Here is a 25,237-nt window from a genome sequence, read left to right on the forward strand (position 1 = left end):
CAAAGCCAGTCAGTAAAAGTTACCCAGTAGATGTCCTAGGAACTTTGGTAGGAAAATGCACTCATCACTTGGATCATGGAAGGGAATGCCTGATGAGAGCAAGAGGGTTCTTGCCGTGGTGAGCAGTAGTGACTGTATCTTCACTGGCCAGTAGTGTGTTTGGCAGAGCCTCATCCAACGTGTTAAATTAATGAGACTAATCTGGATGTTACTGGCTTTATGCCCTGATTCAACCTGTTATTTTGTTTGTGTAAGTTAGGGTACTATCTCTACAGATCTTGTCCCTGAGTTTTTGTTGCTAAGTTGTCTAGGTAGCACACTAATAAGGATAATTAAAGTTAATAATGAGGTAGCCAAGGAAAATACTCTCCTTTAAAAAAAAGTTCTATCCATAACTCAAGTTGTATTATCGGTGTGCAGAGGTAAGGACATCAAACTGGTGACCTTGGCCTCTGTGAACTGACTTAAGCAAGAGAGAGAGAGAGAGAGAGAGAGAGAGAGAGAGAGAGAGAGAGAGAGAGAGAGAGAGAGAGTTTTTAAATGCTCAAAAAAGACCTTAGGAATCTTCCTCCCAAGAATTCCTGAGGGATTGAGTGGTCTAGTAGTTCGTACCTAGGAGATGTCTGCATGGTATCACCCACCTGGCTCACTTGCACTGTGCTTTCTGCTCTTCTCTGTGATGTGCAAGGGCCAATCTTTCCATGTCCAGGGCTTCATAATGAACTCTCAGAAATAATCACTGATTTGTAGACCTTTACTCCCAGCACTCGGGAGGCAGAGGGAGGCAGGTGGAGCTTGGTGAGCTCAAGACCAGCCTGGTCTACAGAGTAAGTTCCAGAACAGCTAGGGCTACACAGAGAAACTGCCTCAAAAAAGCAAAACCAAATAATAATCACTGACTCTTTTTCTAAGGTATAAATTTTGTTTTCTGAAAATAATAGTCTCCTGCTTTTGACTCTTACTGTTCTACCTAAGAATGCCGTTGATGAATTCCAGACTTCTTGGGGATTACCAACATATAATTCTCTTTGGGTATGGAACAAACTGCACCTGCCAGCATCATTTTTTTCCTGTTTGGGAGAGAGCATAGTCTTCAGTTTGTCAATAGCAGATAATACATACATACATACGTACGTACATACATACATACCTGTGTGTTCTCTCTCTCTCTCTCTCTCTCTCTCTCTCTCTCTCTCTCTCTCTCTCTCTCTCTCTCTCTCTCTCTCGGCAAGTATATGCCCATGGGAAATCCAGGTGGTGTATGTTGGGCATTTAGTGCATTGGACTGTTCCGTAGGCAGGGGTTATGAAACATTGTGCAAGTTGGGATCATACGATACTGCAAACAGGTGTTCATGCAGTAGTCTTGTGTTTTTAGTCTTGTGTTTTCAGCCTTGTGTCCTTAGCAACCCACAGAAGTGGGATCATTTCTAACGCCTCTGAACCTGAAGTAGCAGGGCAGTCACCAATTGTTATTATGGCTGTTCACTAATTCCTCTAATGGCGTTCATCAAGGTGACTGATAATCCAAATAGCAGATAGCTCATAAATCAGGCAGCCCTGTCAAAGAACCAGGAGTCTCCATTTCTCTCCAGCCAGTGACCTTTCTGCTTGTTTGTGTTAGGATTATGAGAAAAAGAGCCTGGATTCCACGAGTTCAGATACCAGTTACAACATTGCTCCACCCCTCTCCCCAGGCCAAACCCATCAGCCAGGTAACAGAAAAAGTGATGAAGGAATGGCCATTTAAGACTTCTTTCAGTAATCTATCCAGAGCTGACCTTGTTGGGGTGGATTCTAAGGGTTGGGAGGTTCAGTTCCATCTGCCAGAGCCTCTAGCAGGAAGTTGGGCTTTGCTGCCAAATGTACTTTTCACATCACCTCTTCCCACCAAAACCTCTCCACTGGCAAAACCCAGGAGGGCAAACACATCCTTGCCTCCCAGTACATGTGGCTGCTTTACAAATTGCTAATCTCAAAGCCTGTTTGCCAGTCAGACAATGCCCTCCCCAGAAAAGCCTTCCACACATAGAGTCACGCCTGGCCGGCAGTTAGGATGAAGGGATTATTACTTTCTAGACTTGGCTTGGGTTTCAGCTGCCAGAAAACCACCTCCCTCCTCTGGAAGCCTGCTCTCTGCCTCAGCCCTTCCTCCTTGCTGGGGAAACCACCCTGCCTCCGAGGGGGCATGCAGTCTGTTAAGCAGGACTGCTCCCTCATCTAAACCACAGCTTTGAAAGAGAGAGCATCTCAAGAAAGTGTTAGGGTGGGAAGGAAGTGGCAGGGAGTCCTGGTGCTGGTCCAGGTGACAGGGGCCGTGAATCTCTGTGTCTTCTGCAAATTCAGGCAACATCCAAAGGGTATCCCCATAGTACTTCGATGCCACCAATCTCTAGAACTGAATGCTGTTCTTGCCAAGCATGTTAGTTCAGATCTCTTTCCAGAACCATGTTATAGATGGTAGATTTGTTATTTATTGGGAACATTTAAAGTATCCATATAAAATCGCCCCTCCTTCCTTTTCTACTCTTTGTCTGAGCTTCCTACTGGGTTCACATTCCTCTTTCCTGAAGTATATAGTACTTAGAAGTATCTTCCATGAAGTTCTGTTGATAGTAAAACTAGCTCTTTGTTTATAGGAAACTACATTTACTTCCCGCTCATCGTTGAGCCGTACCTTTGCTGTGTCTTTTATTAAAAGCTGGGAGGCCCCTATCTTGACCTCTCTTGTTGCCGTAGAAACCACTGCCAGTTAGCCATCCTGGCTTCTTTTCTGTCACTGTCATCGTGTTTGGTCTTCTGCAATGGCTTCTCAGCATACATTGACGAGGAACATTGTTTATTCCTTCTGCTTGGGGTGGAGGGTATTTTCTGAGCATTTGGAGTACTGTTTTTCATTAGTTCCACAAAAATCTCAGCCCTTCCCAACCCCTGCCCTGCCTCCTGACCACGTCTAGACCACTTACCAGATTGGTTATTTTTCCTTTCGCCATCCTAAGCCACAGCTGAACCCATCCAGTGGTTTTGAGATGATTTTTGTTACTATTGTCATTCAAAGTTTTTCTTTCTCTAGTTTGCAAATCCTCCTGGCAGTTTTCTAAAGTTAGTTTCGTCTGTTTGTTTTTAATTGTATATTGCAGTACTGCATATTTCAATGTTTGGTTATCAAGGCGTGGGTTCTATCAGTTCTTTCAACTCTCATTATGCTGCTTTGCTTCCTTGTGTTTTAAGGAGCTTTTTGAGAGCTTATATTTAATTAAATTTAATTTATAGAAATAAGGAAGACTTAGGGAGAGATTTGTTTCCTGTGGTTGGAACGTTGAGGAAGGAAGAACTTGGGATTGCCTTGGCTCTGTCTGGAGTCTTAGCTTGCTGCACACATGTCCCCTTTGCCATGCCTAGGTTTGGGGCTCAGTTTCTGCTTCCAGAAGCAGAACTGCCTCTCCTCTCAAGTAAGTCTCATTGCATATGTCCTATTTACTCTTTGTATTTACTGCCCCCTTCTCTTCCCCTCCTCCCTTGTTTTTCTCCCTCCCTTATTCCCCCTCCTTTCTTTTTTTGTGCGTATGTGTGTCTACTGATGTACAACGCTTTTGTTCTAGAGCTGGCGCTTGGATGACTTAATGTAGCATCTTGTTTGTTGCATGGCCCTACCATTGAGCCACATCTACATCTATACTTTGTGGAACAATGTCTTTGCTTTTTGATAGTTAAATATGCATTATAATAATGTATTTATGCAGGATCTTATTGTATCATAGCACAAGGGTCTTGCAGAATCTAGGTTAAAACATAAAAACGTATCTCAGGAGATCATGTTTGAATCCTCATCTTCCTCCAGTTTTAGCTAATACGTTGTGGAGCCTTGGGAATGTGGTACTCTATTTGGTGTTTTGAGACAGGGTTTCTCTGTGTGTCCCTGGCTGTCCTAGAACTAGCTCTGTAGATTAGACTGGCCTCAAACTCACAGAGATCCACCTGCCTCTGCTTCCCAAATGCTGGGATTAAAGGTGTGAACCACCACTGTCCAGGAGGAAATTGTTATTCCTGGCTTATGGGTATAATTTTTTTTTTTTTTTTTTTTAGAATTTCATATAATAGTACTATATTTACACAGTTTCCCCACACTCTTCTTCCTCCAACCTCTCCAATCCTTATCAAATCTATAACCTCTTCTTCTTTATTATTGTTACTCCTATCTTGAACAGGACTTGCAGGTCACAGAGAGGACGATGGTTAGGTTTCATTTTTGAATGCATAGTTTATTGTTCACATAGGAAAGGAGGAAACAGCCCACAGCAAATTAATCTACCAACACTACAGTCTGACTCTAAGTGAGGCCGCCAATATTTGGAGGGAGAATGTACCCGGGGACAGTGGGCAGAGGTAGCACAAGTCTAGTCTTGAAATGTGTTGCAGGGCTGGAGAGATGGCTCAGCTGTTAAGCTAGGCTCACAACCAAAAATATAAGAGATGTGTTGCAGAAAGCTGTTTATCTGTTCGTTGTTCCTGTGACTAAGGCACGCCAATGAGATGCACATCACTTGCCTTTGGCTTTTGTTTGACAGCCTATTCTAGTTTCAGTCTCCTCTGGTGTTCTGATCCCCTTGATTGTAAACCAGAAGAAAATCTGATGAGAGCAACATCCGGCGCCGCCTGTCTCTCAAGGGGAGAAAGGCAGCACCCACTTGGGTACCCTGTCTTTCATCTGTTGGAAAGTTATGAACGGGCTCTGATTGCAGTCATCCTGAGTGGATAAATGGCAAGGCAGATGGAATTTTGGTGTCAGACGCCTGCTTTCTTTCTAGAACACTGCTTAGTGGATATATTTCAAAGCCGCAGAGAGCCATTGGTGATGGTTTCCTGGGGACCCAGAAGGCAAGGATGAACAAATGATGCATTTAGAAGAATTCATAAAAAGGCCACCTTCCTTAGCTTTCTAAGACCATAATATGAAAAGGAGAAGAAAGATAGTTTTTGAATTTCCAAGAGCTAAAGTTGTAGTGAGAGTTTTGGTTTCTTTAAAAACCCACATATGTTATATACGTTTTTTTGCTTTAATCTCAGGTGTGGGATATGGGGCTGCTTCAGTTTGTCCACAGCTGTTAACTATGATTGTCTTGTGCTGGGGGTGGAAGAGGAAAATGTGGTGTGATTTTTTTTCCAGCTGCAGATGGCTTAATTCTGGGGCCTCTGGAGAGGGTATAAATGCAAGAACCCCACAAGAGCCTGTGGTGGTTGCTGCTCCTCCCTTCTTGTGCTGCTGGTCCGTTGCATTTGCTTTTGCTGGATTACTGAACCGTTGGATACTCTGACAATGTGTATTGGACATGCCCCAAGAAACCCGACAGCCCTAATCAGCAGGAAGTAGCCTATAGAAGTCTACTCCCACTTTTCCCCTCAAACCTTCTTTCTCTTCTACCTAGTGTTGGGGGGTTGGAAGGGATTAGGTTGGAATAAGTGTTGGAAGGAAGGTAGAGGTATAAGCACCCAATAAAATAATAAAACAAATATATCATCATATAGTAAGCAAAATTACTTAATGTACAATCAACATTTAAAAACATGAGGACCAGTGAGATGGCTCAGGGGTAAAGGTGATATTAAGGCCAATGACCTGAGTTTGATACCCTGAACCCACATGGCAGAAAGAGAGAACTAACTCCTGCCAGTTATCCTCTGACACCACATGTATGACATGATATGTACATGTAAGCACACACAATAAATTTTTTTAGACAATTGGACTGGATAGTATACAAAATGTAGCCATAGACCTGAGTATCTTCTACTTCCTTTAGAGACCTTGTCCCCACACTTTCCATGTTCCAACCTTCTCTTTGAGATGCATATAGTGAACACCCTCATGCAGAAATATAAGAGACCAGAAGCTGCTGGGTTCCTGCTCTGATTTCTAACTGGAGATGAGTTTTTGAGGCAAGGCTAGGCAGATCCTATGCAGGTGGCATGCATATCTATTGGGTGGGAGAGGTTGCCTTTAAAGATTGAGTGCTTTGACTCACAGGTCTCTCCTAGGGTGTTGGCAGTATCTCCCAACCATGGTGTTCGTCATGACCAGATGTGTTTCATCTAGCTTTCTTGATATAGCTTTGTTTTCAGGGCAGAAAACCTTTTCAGGTGCTCCTCAATTCTGATAGGGTAAATCATAGAACTGTGATAAGTAGGAAATAAGCAGAAAACGAACTTATTATCTCTAGCATATTGACCATCTAGCTTAACCATAGATTCTGAGTCCCCATTGCTTCCCCTTGTGACTGCAGAGCTGGCTGGGAGCTGCATGCCTACTGCCACTGACCGGCATCATGACAGCATATCTTCCTATATCTTGCTAGTCTGGAAAAATATTAGAAATAACAAGTTCAGAGTGTAGTTTCAAGTGAACATGAATTGTTTTCTCCTCCGACATGGCTAAAAATTAGTAAATTGATCTACAGTTAGGCAGGACCTCTCTGTGTAAGTTTCCTCATTTTGCTTATGTCCAGCTCAGTGATCGGTGGGAGGTTGGAGCTCTGAGTATCACTGTAGAATAGGGCCAGTGTAGTGCCTGCCTGGTGGGCTGGGGTATCTGGGATAGAGGCAGAAAAGGCTCAGAAGATGGGAACCCTGTCTGGAGGGATCAGGGTGCTGAACACCAACCTCATCTCAGACTCTGAGAATCATTTTTCTTTTGTGAAATTAATGACTTTCTTGTTTCTTGTCTTCTCTTTCTGCTCTCCTAAACTCTTGTTCTCTGGGCCTTTGCCTTTGATTCAGCAGTCTGTGCTCTGCTGACACTCTGCTCAGAGAGAATGTGCCACCTTCTTTTCCGGAGTGCTGCCCTTAGAGGACACCTGCTCAGGACTCTGTGGGAGCCACTCTAGCCAGTTCAGGTCTCGTTTCTCCCTTAGATTGCTGAGGATCCAGCCAGAGGCATTGTTCTACTACCAGTCCCTTGTTGAAGCCAGTGTGCCAGTGTGTACCACTCCACAGACTATCCACAAGTCCCACTACATGTAGCATATTCCCAGATATTGTCCTGGAGGGAAGAGTGACATTAAATGTTCTCTCAAGGGAAAAATAAGGAGAAAATGGGACTGTTTGAATCTGGACATCAGGATGATTTGGCCTTTGTTTCAGAGCTATACCACAATGAACATGTAAGCAAACATTCATGGGATGACTTATGTCTGGAGAAAAATTCAAGTCTTTTGTTCAAAATGAAAGTTTTCCACATCCTGAAGTGGTATCTGGCCTGGTCTAGCTGAATCAGGGCTGAGCAGGGTGATTATTAGGAAGGGAAGTGCCCGCATCCTCCTTGTGCCTGCCCGCACCGAACATTTCCATCTGCTTCATGTATGTCCTGTCTGGTATTTCTATCTGAGGATGATGATGTACAAAATCTGTACATTGTCATACTTGGTGTGTGATTAAGAAAGGCTACTATGTCTAAGGACCTCTTCAACAACTTGTTACCTGCCTAAAACCTCCTACTTTAAAGCCTTTTATCCCAAATGTCTACAACATTCACCATAATGATACCTTTCTGTGCCTGCTTGCTTAGATATGCCACACTTCTGCCTGCCTTTGGCAGCCCTCCTGGACTTTTGTTAATCACAGGGGCGTTGCGAGTATTAAGTTCACAAGTGGGTGCAGAGGAGATATTCTGATTGAACTGCAAATCCTCGCCACACGAATGGTTCCTGCTTCCGGAGAATGCATTGAAAGGGTCATGCTCTGCAGTCTCATTAAACTCAGGGATGCTGCTGCTTTTATTGGCTAAATGCCGTGGTTTGGGCAACTTCCCTTAACCCGTAGCCACTCTCGTGGAAGGATGTTTGACAGTGACCCAAATCAACTTCTGGTGGGAGAACGTTGGACACGAAGCTGCGTTTCGAATGTTTCTACAAGGAGGTAGTTCTTGATCTAATTCTCCATCCTGAATTCATTTCATCTCATGGGCTTTAATGTTTAAGCTCTCTTAATGTTAACATGAAATGCTTCCGATGCTTGGAGTCCTAATCCCATGGTTCTGCTCACCGAAGATAAGCAGCAATTTCTCATTTTATTTTATTTTATCATGGGTCACTAATGGGTCTAAATAACTTTCTTAGCCGTCCTGGCAGGACCAAGCAGGAAGAGAAGAGCCAAGAAAGGGTGGGGAGAAAATGAAAGGACTTGGGAGGACTTGGGAGAGAACAAAGCAGGGAGAGAGGGAGAGACATTTTAGCTGCTGATTGCTTCAGGGCTGCCCGGCTCCTGCATAATAAGCCTGGAATTAGAGAGTCCATCTTCAGATCCTCAAAAGAAAGTACGGGGGGATCTGTGTGGCTGGGACTTCTCTTTCTTTAAATTTGTTGATCAAAGGATAGTAAGGTAATCAGTGTCCAGAATGACTAGGCATGTAGAAATTCCTGAGCCTTAATGTCCAGGTATGTGTGTGAAGTGTCCCCCACCCCCACCCCAAAGTTCATGTGTGGAAGGCTTGGACCCCCCCAGTGCTTCCTAGAGTTCGGACCTTTGGAATGTGCTTGGCTCATAAGTGTCTGTCCTCTAGAATAGACTGCACCATTGATGGACTCACAGCTTAAATGTTTGGGGGAGTTAAGCTTTGTTATGATGTTCATTCTCTCTCCCTTTCCCTCACTCCCCCTTCCTTTTTCCTATCTTCCCCATCTTCCTCTCCCTCTTCCCTTTCTGGCCAGCAATGGTTCTGCTATGTGCTATCCACTAATCTTCTGTCTCATGACAGGCCTGAAAGCGATGGAGAGCCGGCCCACCCCAGCCTGCTCTGCGCTGAATCCTCAAATGACCGTTTTCTCTTTGAAGTTGCTTTCTCTAAGGTATTCTGCTAGAGACGGAAAGCTGACACACTCACTTTGGGTTGATCTCTTATGTGACTCAAAGAGACACACAGATGGATTTCTCCGCAAAGGAGAAAGAGAGAGAGAGAGAGAGAGAGAGAGAGAGAGAGAGAGAGAGAGAGAACAGAAAGAACTGGTAATAAAAGCATGCTCATCCTTCAAAGAGAGAAGCAGCTCAGGAAAATACACAAAACCACAGAGCCTTGGAGTTGCTGCCACTCTCAGACATTTCAGTCACATCTCTGTGCTTTTCATAGAAGGAAACTGAGTCCAAGAAAGTGGAAATGATAAGCCCAAAGTTATGCAGTCAGTGTGGGTGGAGCTGCCTGCACGGGCGTTCTTCACACTATTACGTAGACAAATCAGAACAGACCACAGATCAACTTATTGCCTTCTTAAAGAAGAGCCAGGCCTAGGATGAAGGTTATTTCTTGGGGTATTGAAAGCTTCAGCTTTGCAGGCTATGCCTGACACCCTGTGTGCATCAAACAGAGGGAGCATCCTGCAGCCTGTAGTACAGCCCATTCAAAGGGTAGCTCACTTCCCATGTGCCATGACTTAGTTTCTATTTGGGACAAAGGAAAAGGATTAAGTCAAGGTACCTGGGTCTCTAGGAAGTAGATCATGGTTCTGTGTGTTCTTTCTCCAGGGTAGGGACTGGATACAACTCAGATACCCTAATCCCAGGCTCATGTCAGTGGACACTGGGTAAAGCCTCCTGTTCTGGCCTTCTCTCCTTTGCTGCTGATGGGAAAAAACTCGTTGTCAGCTGCACATCGACAAGAGGGAGGCTTTGAACTCTTTCAGAGCTGCTTAGCCAGGAGAGTTACTGCTGAGAGAACACAGGCAACCTATTTCCATCTTCCAGAAGTACCATTTGTTAGCTGCACTTGGCCCTGCCCCATGAAATTAGCCTTGCATTCTCAGTAGCTTGTCGAAAAAATTGCCAGAGCTCTGCTTCATTGCTCCTTGGCAGACTGTTGCGTGGAAGACTTTGTTAGCAAGCGCCAAGATACAATACTGAGACTTAGAATTAAGCCTGCCCAGAGCCCAAGGCTTCTGTAGACGAACGCTTTTATTTATTTACTTATTTCAAAAATTATTTTCAATGATGCATTCTATTATAGGAACAGACCCCGAACAATTATGGGAACAGTCTCATCCTTTCGTTTTTTTTTCCAGTTTTGTCCCTCCCCCCCCCGTACCCCCCCAGGGCTCTGGGAGCCCTGGTGACTGGGGGAGATCACAGCTTGTAATTCTTGTGAATATTTGACTGCTTTTTCTTTGGTCAGACCCAGCAAAGTTTGAAGAGTCCTATAGACTTATGTCCAGCAAAGAAAATGATTTGATTGTCAAATAACCTGGGGCTATACTGTCAGCTTGATGAGGATCATTGGTGCACAGTGTGGTTGATGTCCGCGGCTTGCCTGGGTCCCTTGCCACTTGCCCATTGATTTTAGATGCAACACAAGGAGTCAGTGTAGCCAGTAGGCATCTGTCTCATTTTGAGATCACGAGTAGGTACTGTAGCTGGCTGATACATCCTCCTAGTGAGAACCTCCTGAAGAAGAAGCCATGCAGAGTAGGTATCAGAAGCCATTGTATATCAGCCAGTCAACTACAGACAGGACTGTTGCTAGCAAGCTTTCTTGAGATGTCTTCTTACATTGGCCGTGACCTGTAGGGAACTGCTACTTGCAGGAATTAAGGAGAAGAGAAAGTCAGAATAGCATTCTTCCCGCCTCCAGCGTGCTCTGGCTTCCCTGTAGATTGGATGTGAGTGAGCCAAAGGAGTACAATCTAGAAAGATTCATTTGGCAAACATTTGCTAAAATGCTTACTCAATGCCAGCTCTTGGAGACAAACAGCCCCTGCTCTTAGGGTCCTTTTCAGTGTGGAGGGAATGGGCAAAGAAGCAAGTGTTTCCTGGTGATGAGGATGTGCAGTGTAAAAGAAGGGAGAAGGGAGGAGGGAGGGAGGGAGGGAGGGAGGGAGGGAGGGAAACAGACTATGGGGAGGAAGAAAGAGCAAAGTCACCACACTGGGAACGGGTCAGCGGTTAACAGTTTGTGCAGAGAGCAGAAACGACCTTGCTGACAGGTGGCCTTTGAGCTGCTCTTCTCTGATGCCACATCCATTTCCTTGCTTATTCTGATTGAGGAGTGGGCCAATATCTTCTTACCATAGCTGTATGAAGTAACCAGAATTTACTAAAAGTCCCACGTGGAATGTGTTTTATTTAAGCAGTCGTTACACATCAAATCCATTGTCTATGTATTAGGTAGAATTCTGGCTTCTTAGAAAGTCACACAAAAAAATGGACTCCAACTTCCCAGACTTTTTATTGTTTTTAAGGTATTTGTAGACCCAGAAAACTATTCCTTGGGGAATGGGAATGCTCGCATAAACGTAGAGTTGTTTTTACTGCTTCTGCTGTTCAGATCGCTAGAGAGTATTCATTTGAAATAAAAGCAGTTTTGCTCAGGGATAGATCTGAACCAATGATATAACTTGAAATTACGCCAGCAACCCCATTCTCTTACAGCATATGATACAGTTGGTGTAGGATCTAGCAAAGGAATGTTTGGGCACTGCATTAGCCACATCTGGAGGTCAGCCAGGATCTGGAAGCCATGTAGCCAATCTGGGTTATTATCATCATCTACTGGTCCAAAAATGCTCTGTAAAAACCTTTGCAGTGGGTATGTTAGCATCAGTGATAGTCAAACAGACACGGTTAAGCATAGGCTAAACTGAGCAGGAGAGGTGACTGGGCAGTTTAGAGTACTGGCTATGCTTTCAGAGGCCTTGAGACCATATTCTTAGCACCTAAATGGGAGCTCACAACTGACTCCAACTGTAGTCCTATGGGACTCAAAGCCCTCTGGAATACAGATGTTTAGGCAGACAAAAAAAAAAAAAAAAAAAAAAAAAAAAACCCAAAACCCACCCAACCCCCTAAAAACCCATATATAGAAATAAATCTAAACTAATACAATACCTTTGTTATTCTCAGTCCTTACTGAACGAAATGAGCACATGACCGCTCCAAGGTGTGTGGTTGAGGAGAAGGTTTGTATTGTACATAGAGGGAGGGTACAGCCAGGGGCACCTGGAAGAGTCCAGAGCAAGGAGCGAAAATGGTAGACTAAACATGACCAGTTGGCATAACTGGGCCAGGAAGGGGACAAGGGATGGGGGAGGGGTCTGGGTGGGGAAAGTGAGAGAGGAAAGGAGTGGAGTGGAGGGGGCGGGGAGAGAGAGAGAGGGAGAGAGGTGGGCCAAGAGGGCAAAGGGAACCTAAAGGACCAAGAGAGAAAAAGGCAAAGAGCGTGAGGTCAAAATGGCAGGGTTTTATAGGAATTCGAAGCGGAGGGAAGAGAAGGTAAGGACATGGGCTGGAGAGTTTGGGGTAGAGGGCAGGCTGAGCTGAGAGGAGCCAGGATGCCAGCACAGGATGCTATAACAGGTACATCTGAGAGAGCCTAGAGGCCAGCGTGTGCTTTGGTGTGCTAATGGGTACCACAGTTGGCCATTAGTCCCAGGTTTCTTTTGGACCTGACACTTAAAATGCATGGTATTTGCTGTTTGTTTCTGTAAATTTTAAAATCTTTATTTAGGTTGAGAAGTTATTATTTTGTGAGTCTTGTGTATATATTTAAGTATGTACCCGTGAATACATATGTATTTTTTTCAAACTTTTTATAGGGATTTAAATTTTATTTATTTATTTATTTATTTATTTATTTATTTATTTATTTATTTTCAGAACGAGTCTTGTGTTATCTAGGCTAGTCTCTAACTCTGGGTCTAAACTGACCTTTTCAGATCAGGCTTCCAAGTAGCTGGGTCTGCAGATGCATGCCACCACACCCAGCTAGGAGATTTAAGAAATTGAATTTATTTGCAAAGAAAGAACTGAGAAATGCCAGAAACTAAATTAGAGATAATTTGCCAAGAACCAATGCTGATGTCATTTTAAAGGGTCCCCAACTCCTATGTTCCCTCCCCAGGCCAGGCTGAGTGAGATGCTGTGCTTCTGAGCTTCTGGAGAATTCTATGTGTCTCAACTAAGAAATAACTAGCTGTGAACTCTGTCTTTCCCTGGCTCCCTTGAAGGCTAGGTCTATGTCTTTGAGCCAAAAGCCACCCACACCTTGCATGATGTCTAATCTGAAACAGGGATCCCATATATATCTGTTGATTGCATAGATGAATAAAGAGTTATTAAGACTTGTGTCTCATTGGAAGCCTTCTGATAATCAAAGCGAAAAGAAAATTGTACTCGCTTTACAGGTTTACATAAGCCTATAAATTTATGAAAAACACACTTGTTTTCTGCTCGTGGAGCTAAGTTCCTGATGATGACATAGAGTGAGAAGCTAATGGGTTTCCTAGGAAACACATTGTCAATACATCCCGAGTGCCTTTGCCTTGACTGAATGAAAGAACCACCATATCCTTTGGAGGGCCCTAACAGCTGGAGGCCAACTCCAGCATCAGGAAATGGAGGTTCTTATTAGCTTCCCAGTAACTCTCTGTTGGAACTTTCCTTTCCCAGAGGGCAGTGAGTCTGGGAGCCCGCTTATGTATGCCACCAGATTCTATTTCCAGAGGGCAGTGAGCCTGGGAGCCCACTTATGTATGCCACCAGATTCTATCTCCGTTTGCCACCATCTAATAGACATCCTACTGAAAAAGTTTACTGTGCCCACCCTCAGGCTGTGGCGCTGAGTGACATGTGGGAATTAAGGAAGGACATCAGTAGAAGCAAATGGCAAGGGAGAAGCATGTGTTTGGGACTCGCAGGATGCTTCACAGGGTGTGGCTTTCCCCTGTTGTTCCAAGAAGTCTGCCTTGGATGACTTATCGACTATATGAGAAAGTAATTATTTTGGGGAGACAAATGGGAATACAGGTGAGGGGAAGCTAATACACATCTGGCTTCATTAACAGTATTTTCTAAGTAACTACTTCTATGAGGAGGGAGTAGTGCTGAGAAATATGAAACATCCTTACTGGGGGACTGAAGATTAATTGATTTTTTTTTTTTTTTTTTTTTTTGCTTGTGTGTGTACAGGTGCAGAAAGAGAAAAGGGAGAGAGGAAAATTAAAAGTCCTTTGATCTAGCACAAATGCTTCTTCATTGAAATGTTTTCTGATGGATATATTTTTTTTAAATGGTATAATAAAATAATAGACAAAGGCTGTGAATGGTTAAATGCTCAGTCAGCAAGGAAGGAAGCAAATATTTACTCTCGGCATTCTTTAAAGGGCTTTAATATTTTCTTATCCTGAAACTCCTTTTAAAAAATACTTTGTTTATTTCTTAAGATTAATTTATTTTATTTAATGTGTGTGTTCTGCCTGCATGTATCTGGTGCACTACCTGTGAGCCTGGTCCCATGGAGGTCAGAAGAGAGCATTGGATTCCCTGGAACATGAGTTACAGATGGTGGTGAGGCACCGTGTAGGTGCTGGGAACCAAACCTGGGTTCTCTGCAAGAATAGCAAGTGCTCCTGATTGCTGAACCGTCTTTCCTGCCTTGGTCTGTGAATGCCGACGGGGAATCGTGTGAGTCAAAGGTCTCTGGATTGTCAGGATAAATTCACTGAGCCAACAGAAGGCAGATATCATCCTTGCAGCCATCTTGAGCCATATACCCTGACAAGAGACTTGTTTACAATAGCCTACAACAGCTGAGCACACTCTCATAACATCTTGTTTTAGATACCCAGGATTTTCCTTTGGGTGTGTGAGACTTAAAGGTGTGTGACTTAAGGGCGTGACTTAGAGATCAGATTTAGAGACAAGACTTAAGGGCATGACTTAAAGGCATGACTTAAAGGTGTGGCTTAGAAGTGAGATGTATAAAAGGCGAGAGGCAGACAGAAGAAATGATGATTATTAGTTATTAGGCACTTGGCACTTGGAGGAAGAACAGAGAACTAGACATTAAACATTAGGCTCTTAGCACTTGGAAGAAGTAACAGGGAACTTAGAGACACTAGGGACTAGGAACTAAGGAGTAGGAACTAGGGACTAGGAACTCAAGACTAGGGACTTGGAGAGAAGAAGAGAGACTGAAGGATAAACGGGATTGAATCACACTCTGTCTGGTCTCCATTCCTCAAGTCCCTCCTCACTCTCTCTCTTGCTGAACCTCAACCCACTGACCGGAGCAGCTTGGGGCAGTACGGGCTCTAACAATTTAGCCCCAAAGGCTTTTGGCAGTGCGGGTTCCAACATTGACAGAGCGGTCCCTGACATTTTGGCCCCCAAACGTGGGCCAGCTCGGGCCACAACAAATTCCCAAAACTCAGAAGGCTGATTATTTCCTTTACCCTGCTTAGACCCTAGCATAGGTAGGGCAGTGTCTTACTTCGTAAGAGGGGAAGGTTTTTGTGACACTCTTCAGTGAAGGTAGTTTAAATATGCATGTACATGTGTGGGTGCATGGGTGTGTGTGTGCCTGTGTGTGTTTGACTAAGTGTGTGTATGTGCACCATCTATGTGTGAGCCCAAGGCCAACAGAAGATGCTGTTGTTGGTTTCTTTGGAACTAGAGTTACAGGAAGTTGTGATTTGCTATGTGGGTGCTGGGAACAGAAGCCTGCTCCTCTGTGAGAATAGTTAGCACTCCTTTTTTTCTTTTTTTAAAAAATTGGATATTTTATTTACATTTCAGATGTAATCCGCCCCCCCACCCAGAAACCCCCTATCCCATTCCCCCCTCCTCCTGCTTCTATGAGGATATGCCCCCATCCACCCTCCTACTCCCACCTCCCCACCCACGATTTCCCCCACACTGGGGCATCCAGCCTTCACTGAACCAAAGACCTCCTCTCCCACCTATGCCTGACACTGTCATCCTCTCCTACATATACAGCTGGAGCTACGGGTCTCTCCCTATGTGCTCCCAGGCTAGTAGTTTGGATCCTGAGAGCTCTGGTTGGTTGGTATTGTTACTCTCCTCATGGGGCTGCAAACACTTTCAGCTCCTTCAGTCTTCTCTCTCACTTCTCCATTGGGAACCTCATGATCAGCTCAATGGTTAGCTGTGCACATTCGCCTCTGTATATTTCAGGTTCTGGCAGACCTCTAAGGAGACAGCTATATCAGGCTCCTGTTAGCATACACTTCTTGGCATCCACATCAGCGTATACCTTTGGTGACTGCACAAGGGATGGATACCCAGGTGCAGCAGTCTCTGGACGGCCCATCCTTCAGTTTCTGTCCCACGCTTTGTCTCCATATTTGCTCCCATGAATATTTTGTTACCCCTTCTAAGAAGGGCCAAAGCACCCAAACTTTGGTCTTCCTTGTTCATGAGCTTCATGTGGTCTGAGAGTTGTATCTTGGATATTGCAAGCTTTGGGGCTGATACCCAATTATCAGTGAATACATATCATTTGTGTTCTTTTGTTATTGGGTTACCTCACTCAGGATGCTATTTTCTAGTTCCACCCATTTACCTAAGAAGTTCTCGAATTCATTGTTTTTGATAGTTGAGTAGTACTCCATTGTATAAATGTACCACATTTTCTGTATCCATTCCTCTGTTGAAGGACATCTGGGTTCTTTTCAGCTTCTGGCTATTATAAATAAGGCTGCTATGAACATAGTGGAACATATGTCCTTGTTATATGTTGGACCATCTTCTGGGTGTATGCCCAGGAGTGGTATAGCTGGGTACTCAGGTAATGCTATGTCCAATTTTCTGAGGAACTGGCAGACTGATTTCCAGAGTGGTTGTACCAGCTTGCAATCCCACCAACAATGGAGGAGTGTTCCTCTTTCTCCACATTCTTACCAGCATCTACTATCACCTGTCTTTGTATATATTGGATATTAGCCCTCTATCGAATGTAGGATTGGTAATGATCTTTTCCCAATCTGTTGGTTGCCGTTTTGTCCTAATGACAGTGTCCTTTGCCTTACAGAAGCTCTGCAATTTGATGAGGTCCCATTTGTCAATTCTTGATCTTAGCGCATAAGCCATTGGTGTTCTGTTCAGGAACTTTTCCACTATGCCAAGGTATTCAAGGGTCTTCCCCACCTTCTATTCTATTCTATTGGTTTCTGTGTATCTGATTTTATGTGAAGGTCCTTTATCCACTTGGACTTGAGCTTTGGAGATAAGAATAGATCAATTTTGCATTCTTCTACATGCTGACCTCCAGTTGAGCCAGCACCATTTGTTAAAAATGCTGTTCTTTTCCCACTGGATGGTTTTAGCTCCTTTGTCAAAGATCAAGTGACCATAGGTGTATGGGTTCATTTCTGGATCTTCAATTCTATTCCATTGATCTTCCCGCCTGTCTCTGTACCAATACCATGCAGTTTTTATCACTATTGCTCTGTAGTACAACTTGAGGTCAGGGATGGTGATTTCCCCAGTAGTTCTTTTATTGTTGAGAATAGTTCTCACTGTCCTGAGTTTTTTGTTATTCTGAATGAATTTGCAAATTGCTCTTTCTATCTCTGTGAAGAATTGATTTGGAATTTTGATGGGGATTGCATTGAACCTGTAGATTGCTTTTGGCAAGATGGCCATTTTTACTACATTAATCCTGCCAATCCAAGAGCATGGAAGATCTTTCCATCTTCTGAGATCTTCTTCTATTTCTTTCTTCAGAGACTTGAAGTTCTTGTCATACAGATCTTTCACTTGCTTGGTTAGATTCAACCAAGGTATTTTATATTATTTGTGGCTATTGTGAAGGGTGTCATTTCCCTAATTTCTTTCTCAGCCTGTTTATCCTTTGAGTAGAGGAAGGCTACTGATTTGTTTGAGTTGCTTTTATATCCAGCCACTTTGCTGAAGTTGTTTATCAGGTTTAGGAGTTCTCTGGTGGATGTTTTGGGGTCACTTAAGTATATTATATCATCTATAAATAGCAAAATTTGACTTCTTCCTTTTCCTATTTGTATCCCTTTGACTTCCTTTTGTTGTCTAATTACTCTGGTTAGGACTTCCAGTACTATATTGAATAGGTAGGGTGAGAGTGGGCAGCCTTGTCTAGTCCCCGATCTTAGTGGGATTGCTTCCAGTTTCTCTCCATTTAGTTTGATGTTGGCTACTGGCTTGCTGTATATTGCTTTTACTATGTTTAGGTATGGGCCTTGAATTCCTGATCTTTCCAAGACTTTTAACATGAAAGGATGTTGAATTTTGTCAAATGCTTTCTTAGCATCTAGTGAGATGATCATGTGGTTATTTTTCTTTGAGTTTGTTTATGTAGTGGATTACATTGATGGATTTCTGAATATTGAACCATCCCTGCATTCCTTGGATAAAGCCTACTTGATCATGATGGATGATTGTTTTGATATGTTCTTGGATTAAGTTTTTGAGAATTTTATTGAGTATTTTTGCATCGATATTCATAAGAGAGTTTGGTCTGAAGTTCTGTTTCTTTGTTGAGTCTTTGTGAGGTTTAGGTATGAGCATGATTGTAGCTTCATAGAATGAATTGGGTAGTATTCCTTCTGTTTCTATTTTGTGGAATAGCTTGAAAAGAATTGGTATTAGGTCTTTTTGGAAGGTCTGATGGAAGTCTGCACTAAAAACATCTGGTCCTGTGGGGAGACTGTTAATGACTGCTGCTATTTCTTTAGGGATTATGGGACTGTTTAGATGGTTTATCTGCTCCTGATTTAACTTTGGTACCTGGTATCTGTCTAAAAAAGTTGTCCATTTCATCCAGATTTTCCAGTTTTGTTAGTATAGGCTTTTATAGTAGGATCTGATGATTTTTTGAATTTCCTCAGTTTCTGTTGTTATGTCTCCCTTTTCAGTTCTGATTTTATTAATTTGGATACTGTCTCTGTACCTTCTGGTTAGTCTGGTTAAGGGTTTATCTGTCTTGTTGATTTTCTCAAAGAACCAGCTCCTGGTTTTGTTGATATTTTGTATAGTTCTTTTTGTTTCTACTTGCTTAATTTCAGCCCTGAGTTTGAGTATTTCCTGCCGTCTACTCCTCTTGGGTATATTAGCTTCTTTTTGTTCTAGAGCTTTTAGGTTTTCTGTCAAGTTGTTAGTGTATTCTCTCTCCAGTTTCTTTTTGTAGGCACTTAGAGCTATGAGTTTTCCTCTTTGCACTGTTTTCATGGAGTCCCTCAGGTTTTGGTATGATGAGTCCTAATTTTCATTAAATTCTAAAAAGTCTTTAATTTTTTTCTTTATTTCTTCCTTGACCAAGTCAACATTGAGTAGAGCGTTGTTCAGGTTCCATGTGTATGTGGGCTTTCCATTGTTTTTGTCATTATTGAAGACCAGCCTTAGTCCGTGGTGATCTGATAGGATGCAAGGGATTATTTCAATCTTTTTGTATCTGTTGAGGCATGTTTTGTGACCAATTATATGGTCTATTTTGGAAAAGGTACCATGAGGTGCTGAGAAAAAGGTATATTCTTTTGTTTTAGAATGAAATGTTTTATAGATATCTGTTAAATCCTTTTGGTTCATAACTTCTGTTAATTTCATTGTGTGTCTGTTTAGTTTCTGTTTCCATGATCTGCCCATTGCTGAGAGTGGGGTGTTGAAATCCCCCACTATTATTGTGTGAGGTACAATGTATGCTTTGAGCTTTAGTAAAGTTTATTTTATGTAGGTGGCTGCCCTTGCATTTGGAGCATAGATGTTCAGAATTGAGAATTCATCTTGGTAGATTTTTCCTTTGATAAGTATGAAGTGTCCTTCCTTATCTTTTTTGATTACTTTTAGTTGAAAGTCAATTTTATTTGATATTAGAATGGCTACTCCAGCTTGTTTCTTGGGACCATTTGCTTGAAAAATTGTTTTCCATCCTTTTACTGGGAGGTAGTGTCTGTCTTTGTCACTGAGGTGTGTTTCCTGTATGCAGCAAAATTCTGGGTCCTTTTTATGTATCCAGTCTGTTAGTCTACGTCTTTTTATTGGGAAATTGAGTCTATTGATGTTAAGAGATATTAAGGAAAAATGATTGTTGCTTCCTGTTATTTTTGTTATTAGAGGTAGAATTATGTTTGTGTAGCTATCTTCTTTTGGGGTTGTTGGAAGATTACTTTCTTGCTTATTCTAGGTTGTAGTTTCCCTCCTTGTGTTGGAGTTTTCCAACAATTATCCTTTGAAGTGCTGGATTTGTGGGAATCTACTATGTAAATTTGGTTTTGTCATGGAATATCTTGGTTTCTCCATCTATGGTAGTTGAGAGTTTTGCTGGGTATAGTAGTCTGGGCTGGCATTTGTGTTCTCTTAGGGTCTGTATGATATCTCTCCAGGATCTTCTGTCTTTTATAGTCTCTGGTGAGAAGTCTGGTGCAATTCTGCCTTTGTATGTTACTTTACCTTTTTTTTCCCTTACTCCTTTTAGTATTTTTTCTTTGTTTTGAGTATTTGATGTTTTGATTATTATGTGATAGGAGGTATTTCTTTTCTGGTCTAGTCTATCTGGGGTTCTATAGGCTTCTTGTATGTTCATGCATACCTCTTTCTTTAGGTTAGGGAAGTTTTCTTCTATAAATTTTGTTGAAGATACTTATTGGCCCTTTAAGTTGAGAATCTTCATTCTCATCTATACCTATTATCATTAGGTTTGGTCTTCTCATTGTGTCCTGGATTTTCTGGATGTTTTGTATTAAGAACTTTTTGCATTTTCTTTGACAGTTGTGTCAATATTTTCAATGGTATCTTCTGCACCTGAGATTCTCTCTTCTATCTCTTGTATTCTGTTGGTGATGTTTGCATCTATGACTCCTGATCTTTTTCCTAGGTTTTCTATCTCCAGGGTGGTCTCCCTTTGAGATTTCTTTATTGTTTTCACTTCCATTTTTTATGTCCTGGTTTGTTTTGTTCAATTCCTTCACCTGTTTGGTTGTGTTCTCTTGTAATTCTTTAAGGGATTTTTGTGTTTCCTCTTTAAGGGCTTATACCTATTTACCTGTGTTCTCCTCAAATTCTTTGAGAGTGTTATTTATGTCCTTCTTAAAGTCTTCTATCATCATCATTAGAAGTGATTTTAAATCTGAATCTTGCTTTCCTGGTGATATGGGGGAGTTCAGGACTTTCTAGAGTGGGAGAACTAGGTTCTAATGATGCCAAGTACACTGGGTTGCTGATGCTTATGTTCTTGCGCTTGACTTTCGCCATCTGGACCTCCTTAGTGCTACCTGCAGTCACTGTCTCTGACTAGAGCCTGCCTTTCCTATTATTTTGGTTGTTTCAGAACTGTGTGGGGTGGGTGTTACTACAGGGTTTAAAGGTAGGGCCCAAGATCTGCTCAGTGCTCGGGTGCAGACAGGAAGGAACAAGTGCTCTGGGCCAGGAGTGAATTCCTGGGCCCCAGTGGGTCCCAATTACTCCCTGTTTGAGGCAGGTGTTGCTGTCTCCTTACCTAAGATACTGCCTGGGTTAGAGCTTCTGGGAGGCCAGCTTCCTCTGGGTTTTGTGAGATTGAGTGCAGAGCTGCTGCCCGGGATTTGTTCAGTGTTTGGGCCCAGACCAGAAGGCCAGAGATGGATTTCTAAACCCAGTTTAAACTCTGGGAATTCTTCATCACTTCACCACTGTAGTCCTGTTCTTTCCCCTATCAGTTAATGGGAATGAGAATTAAGTTTCTATAGCATAGTCATGAAGGCTGACAAGGATGCAAAGAAGCCATACACCTTGGGTTTTGCCCCATAGTATGTATGGGGAGTGTCCTAGATTTTTTTTTTTCACCTTGACACAACCTAGACATATCTAGAGAGAAACAATCTTAATTGAGAAAATGTTGTCATCAAGATTCATCTATAGGCAAATCTGTTGGGTATTTTCTTGATTAATGATTGGTGTGGAAGGGCCCAGCCTGCTGTGGGCAGTGCCACCCATGGGCCATTGGTCCTGAGTTGCTTAAGAAAGCAGGCTAAGCTAGCTGAAAGGAGCAAGCTAGTAAGCAGTTTTTCTTCATGGCCACTGTTTCCGTTCCTGCCACCAGGTTTCTACCTTGAGCTCCTGCTCTGACTTCCCTCAGTGGTGGACTGTGACCTGAGAATTGTAAGCTGCAATAATCCCTTTCCTTCTCAGTCAGGGTCTTTATCACAGCAATAGAAACCTAACTAAGATAAAAGTCAGCATCAGATTTGTGGGATATTGTTGTGACAGACCTGGTGTTGTTTTGGAGAGGATTGTGGAAGGCCTTTGAAACTTTGGTTTAGAAAATGCCAAGTGTGTAGAATTTAATGGGCTGCTGTGGGAACTTAAAAGATAATGCTGACATCAGCACAGACAAGGGAGGCCAGGCTTCGGAAGTTTCAGAGGGAAATTTGAGAGTCACTTCAAGACTCCATTGGGTCTGTTTGATATTTTGAATTAAGAATCTGTGGTTCTGCTCAGCTGGGGCTGAAGACTCACTTGTGATTAAGAGGAGACCAGAACTACTAAAGCAAAATCTTTGTTTGCTGGGACAATTGATACTGGTCAGCTGGGACTGTTGAATCTTCTGTGATTAAGAAGAGAACAGGCTCATTGATAGAAAAACTTCTAGGGACTGTTTCCTCAGATGAGCACACAGAAGCTACGGTTCCGAGGGGATTAAGACTGTACGTCCTGCTAGCGATGGGACTTGGTAATATGTAAGAATTTCCGGGGGGTACCAGTTAGTTTGGAAGGCACGAAAGGATTATAGAAAGCAGTGTTGCTTGGCATCGTAAGAGAATAGGAGAGACCATTGGTGAAGGCACAGCCTTGGTTGCTGTAGAAGCCCCAGAACTGAAGGAGTCATTGAAAGAAGTTTAGTCTTGGTACCAGGTGGCAGGGTCAGAGTCCCCGAAGAGAGCCTAGGAGAGGCTGCTGGTAAGAGTACAGCACAGTTGCAATGGAGACCCCAGCACTTTGGAGATGCCAGTGCCATTGGCTAACCACCAAGGACAACAGCAGCGGTGGAGTGGTAACTGGCTTGAACGGATGATGCAAACTGTGTGTCCTGTGGATAGCAGAGCCAGAGAAGTTGAGCTGGCTAGGCCTTTTGGAGCTCAGAAGACCATGAGTGAATCCCAGGTATCCCAAACTGAGCCCTTTGCACTGTTGGGCTTCCCTTTTGTTTTTATCTGACTGTGGCTCTGTCCCCGTGCTTCCTTTTTGAAATAGGAAGAAGTATGTAACTCCTTTTCTGTTTTATATGGGAATTTTACAGGGATTTGGGGTATTTTAAAGAGGCTTTGAACTTCAGAAAACACTGGATATTTTAAAGAGGCTGAACTTTAAAAGAGTTTGAATTTTTAAAGACTGTGTGGCTTTTAAAAGTTAAAATGTTTAATATTATGTTATGACACTAATATGGGATCTTGGGGGATAAACAAGAAAGGACTGGGTATGGTTAAATGGTAATGTACTTGTGTGTCAAGTTGACAAAGGGTCAATTGTCCTAGTTGGTTTTTGTCAACTTGACATGAACCTAAACATATCTAGAAAGAGGGAATCCTAACTGGGACAATGCCTCCATCAAGCTTGGCCTATAAGCAAGTTGTTTATTAGACACTTTCTTCATTAATAGTTGATGTGGAAGGGCTTAGCCTATTGTGAGCAATGCCATCCATGGGCTGGTTGGTCCTGAGTAATATAAGAAAGCAGGCTAAGTAAGCCATGAGGAGCAAGCTAGTAAGCAGTTTTCCTCCATGGTAGCCATGGTACGATTGCAGTTCCTGCCTCTAGGTTCCTGCCTTGAGTTCCTTCCGACACTTCCCTTAGTGGTGGATTATGACCTGAGAGTTGTAAGCTGCAATAAACTCTTTCTTTCTCAAATTGCTTTGTTTAATTTATTCATAACAATATAGAAGTTTCAGGTAGGAATATTCACATGTGACTAACAGATCTTTCTACCTAACAAGAAAAGCCCAAAGTACCGGCCATCTGCATGGCTTTCTGCTGTGGATTTTAGGAACATATGGAAACATATGGACGGCACTCTCCCAGACAATGCTGGTAGCATTGTGTCTTCTAAGTAATGATCTATCTCTCATGCACACATGAAAATTACACATACCAGCATCATTTTCTATTTGCTTGGGTATGCAGGAAATTCAGAACCAAGTGTAAATCTGAACAACTCATTCACTCATTCTGTAGGCCAGTATGGAGGACCACTGCATGCCAAGCACTAAGAAGAGGCCTGATTCTGGTCTCAAGGACCCAGGTGAACCTCTCTCAAGGTGGCTCAGGTTTCAGGCAGGAGCTTTTTATTGCACTCTGGAGTCCTTACTTAAGATGCTCGCCTGGGGAGGTTGAACACACATTTTCCCATGGAACCTAACCCCTTCTTCACTCAACTTATTAGCACTAGAAAGGAGGCAGCTCATTTTCCTCTCAGGTGTTGACAAAGGCCGCCTTGTCCAAGGACCAAAGGCCTTTGGTGACTTGATTAATGCACAGCCTGGCTTGTGCCGATTTTCATACGGAGACCAGTGGATGTCATCTGCTGCCTCATTAGGCCGACACTCTTCCTGCCCCCTTGTAATAGTGTCACTGGAGCACAAAATAATTTTAGGTAAATGCTGGAAGCATACACAGCAGTGGTAACCCAGGGTCGGCAGCGACAGATGCTCCAAAAAGCAATTCTTGTTTTGTTCTGCTCTGGGTAGAGTAGAGCAGGCACAGTGGGGCTGGGCCAGTTAAATGCCCGAGGAACAGGACACGCAAGGAGCCAAGACTGTAAAGAATAATCTCATTCAGATGGGCAGTTTTTAGAAACCAGGGACGCCAGTGGAATAAGCTGGGCAATCATTCTGGATGTTGAGGAGAAAGCTTGCTAATTCTAAAGGAGGCAGAGAAAGGCCTCAGACATTTCATAGCACAAAATATGGACGATTTATAGGGTAGGAATTCTGTGGCATTTCCAATGGCAGTGGGAGCCATGCTGTTTGTATTGGCTCAGGAAGGACTTAGGTCACACTTGGAGAGTTCTTCCTGTCTAGGGACTGTAAAAGTCTATGGAGTAGAGTGATGAACATGTACCCAGCTTGGCTCCCTCTTGTAGTTGTTTTCATAGTAGGTTGCTATTCTCTTTACCAGAATGGACTCTAAAAAACCAGTTTCTTTGGTTGACACCAGACAGTGCTCTAATTCACCACAGCATGGAGCTCTCCTTGGCCAGGTGGAGGTGAGAATTATTCAGGGACCTCTTCCTCACGCTGGAATACCAGCAGCAGTGAAGGCCACTTTAGTAGGGAATTCCTCCCCTCTAGTGAAAACCATCTCTGTCAGAGCAAGGCTGCCAGCCAGCTTGGGACTTGGTGCTGAGCAGGATACATAGCTCTCTCACAGAACCGTATGAGTTGGGAATCAGAGTTCCCTTCCAGCCAGACTGTCTAGATACGACATAATAGTCAGACTTCTCTTTGTTCAGTGATGCTCCCATT

The 25,237-nt window shown here is 43.0% G+C and overlaps 1 protein-coding gene across 9 annotated transcripts in view; it reads left to right on the forward strand.

Annotated features, from left to right (window-relative positions):
• The window catches only part of Lypd6b (LY6/PLAUR domain containing 6B), a 117,891-nt gene that overhangs the window by 17,991 nt on the left and 74,663 nt on the right, over positions 1-25,237 (forward strand). The window contains exon 1 of one of the 9 annotated variants that reach the window (XM_076928731.1): positions 14,070-14,446. The exons of 6 other annotated variants lie outside the window; for them this stretch is intronic. The gene's annotated coding sequence lies outside the window, so the exon portion shown is untranslated. Of the gene's footprint in view, positions 1-14,069; positions 14,447-25,237 lie in introns of those variants that run through there. 2 more of the 9 variants (XM_076928727.1, XM_076928728.1) reach the window with 2 other exon arrangements.

The sequence above is a fragment of the Arvicanthis niloticus genome, chromosome 2, assembly GCF_011762505.2.
Source record: "Arvicanthis niloticus isolate mArvNil1 chromosome 2, mArvNil1.pat.X, whole genome shotgun sequence".
Classification (NCBI taxonomy): Eukaryota; Metazoa; Chordata; class Mammalia; order Rodentia; family Muridae; genus Arvicanthis; species Arvicanthis niloticus.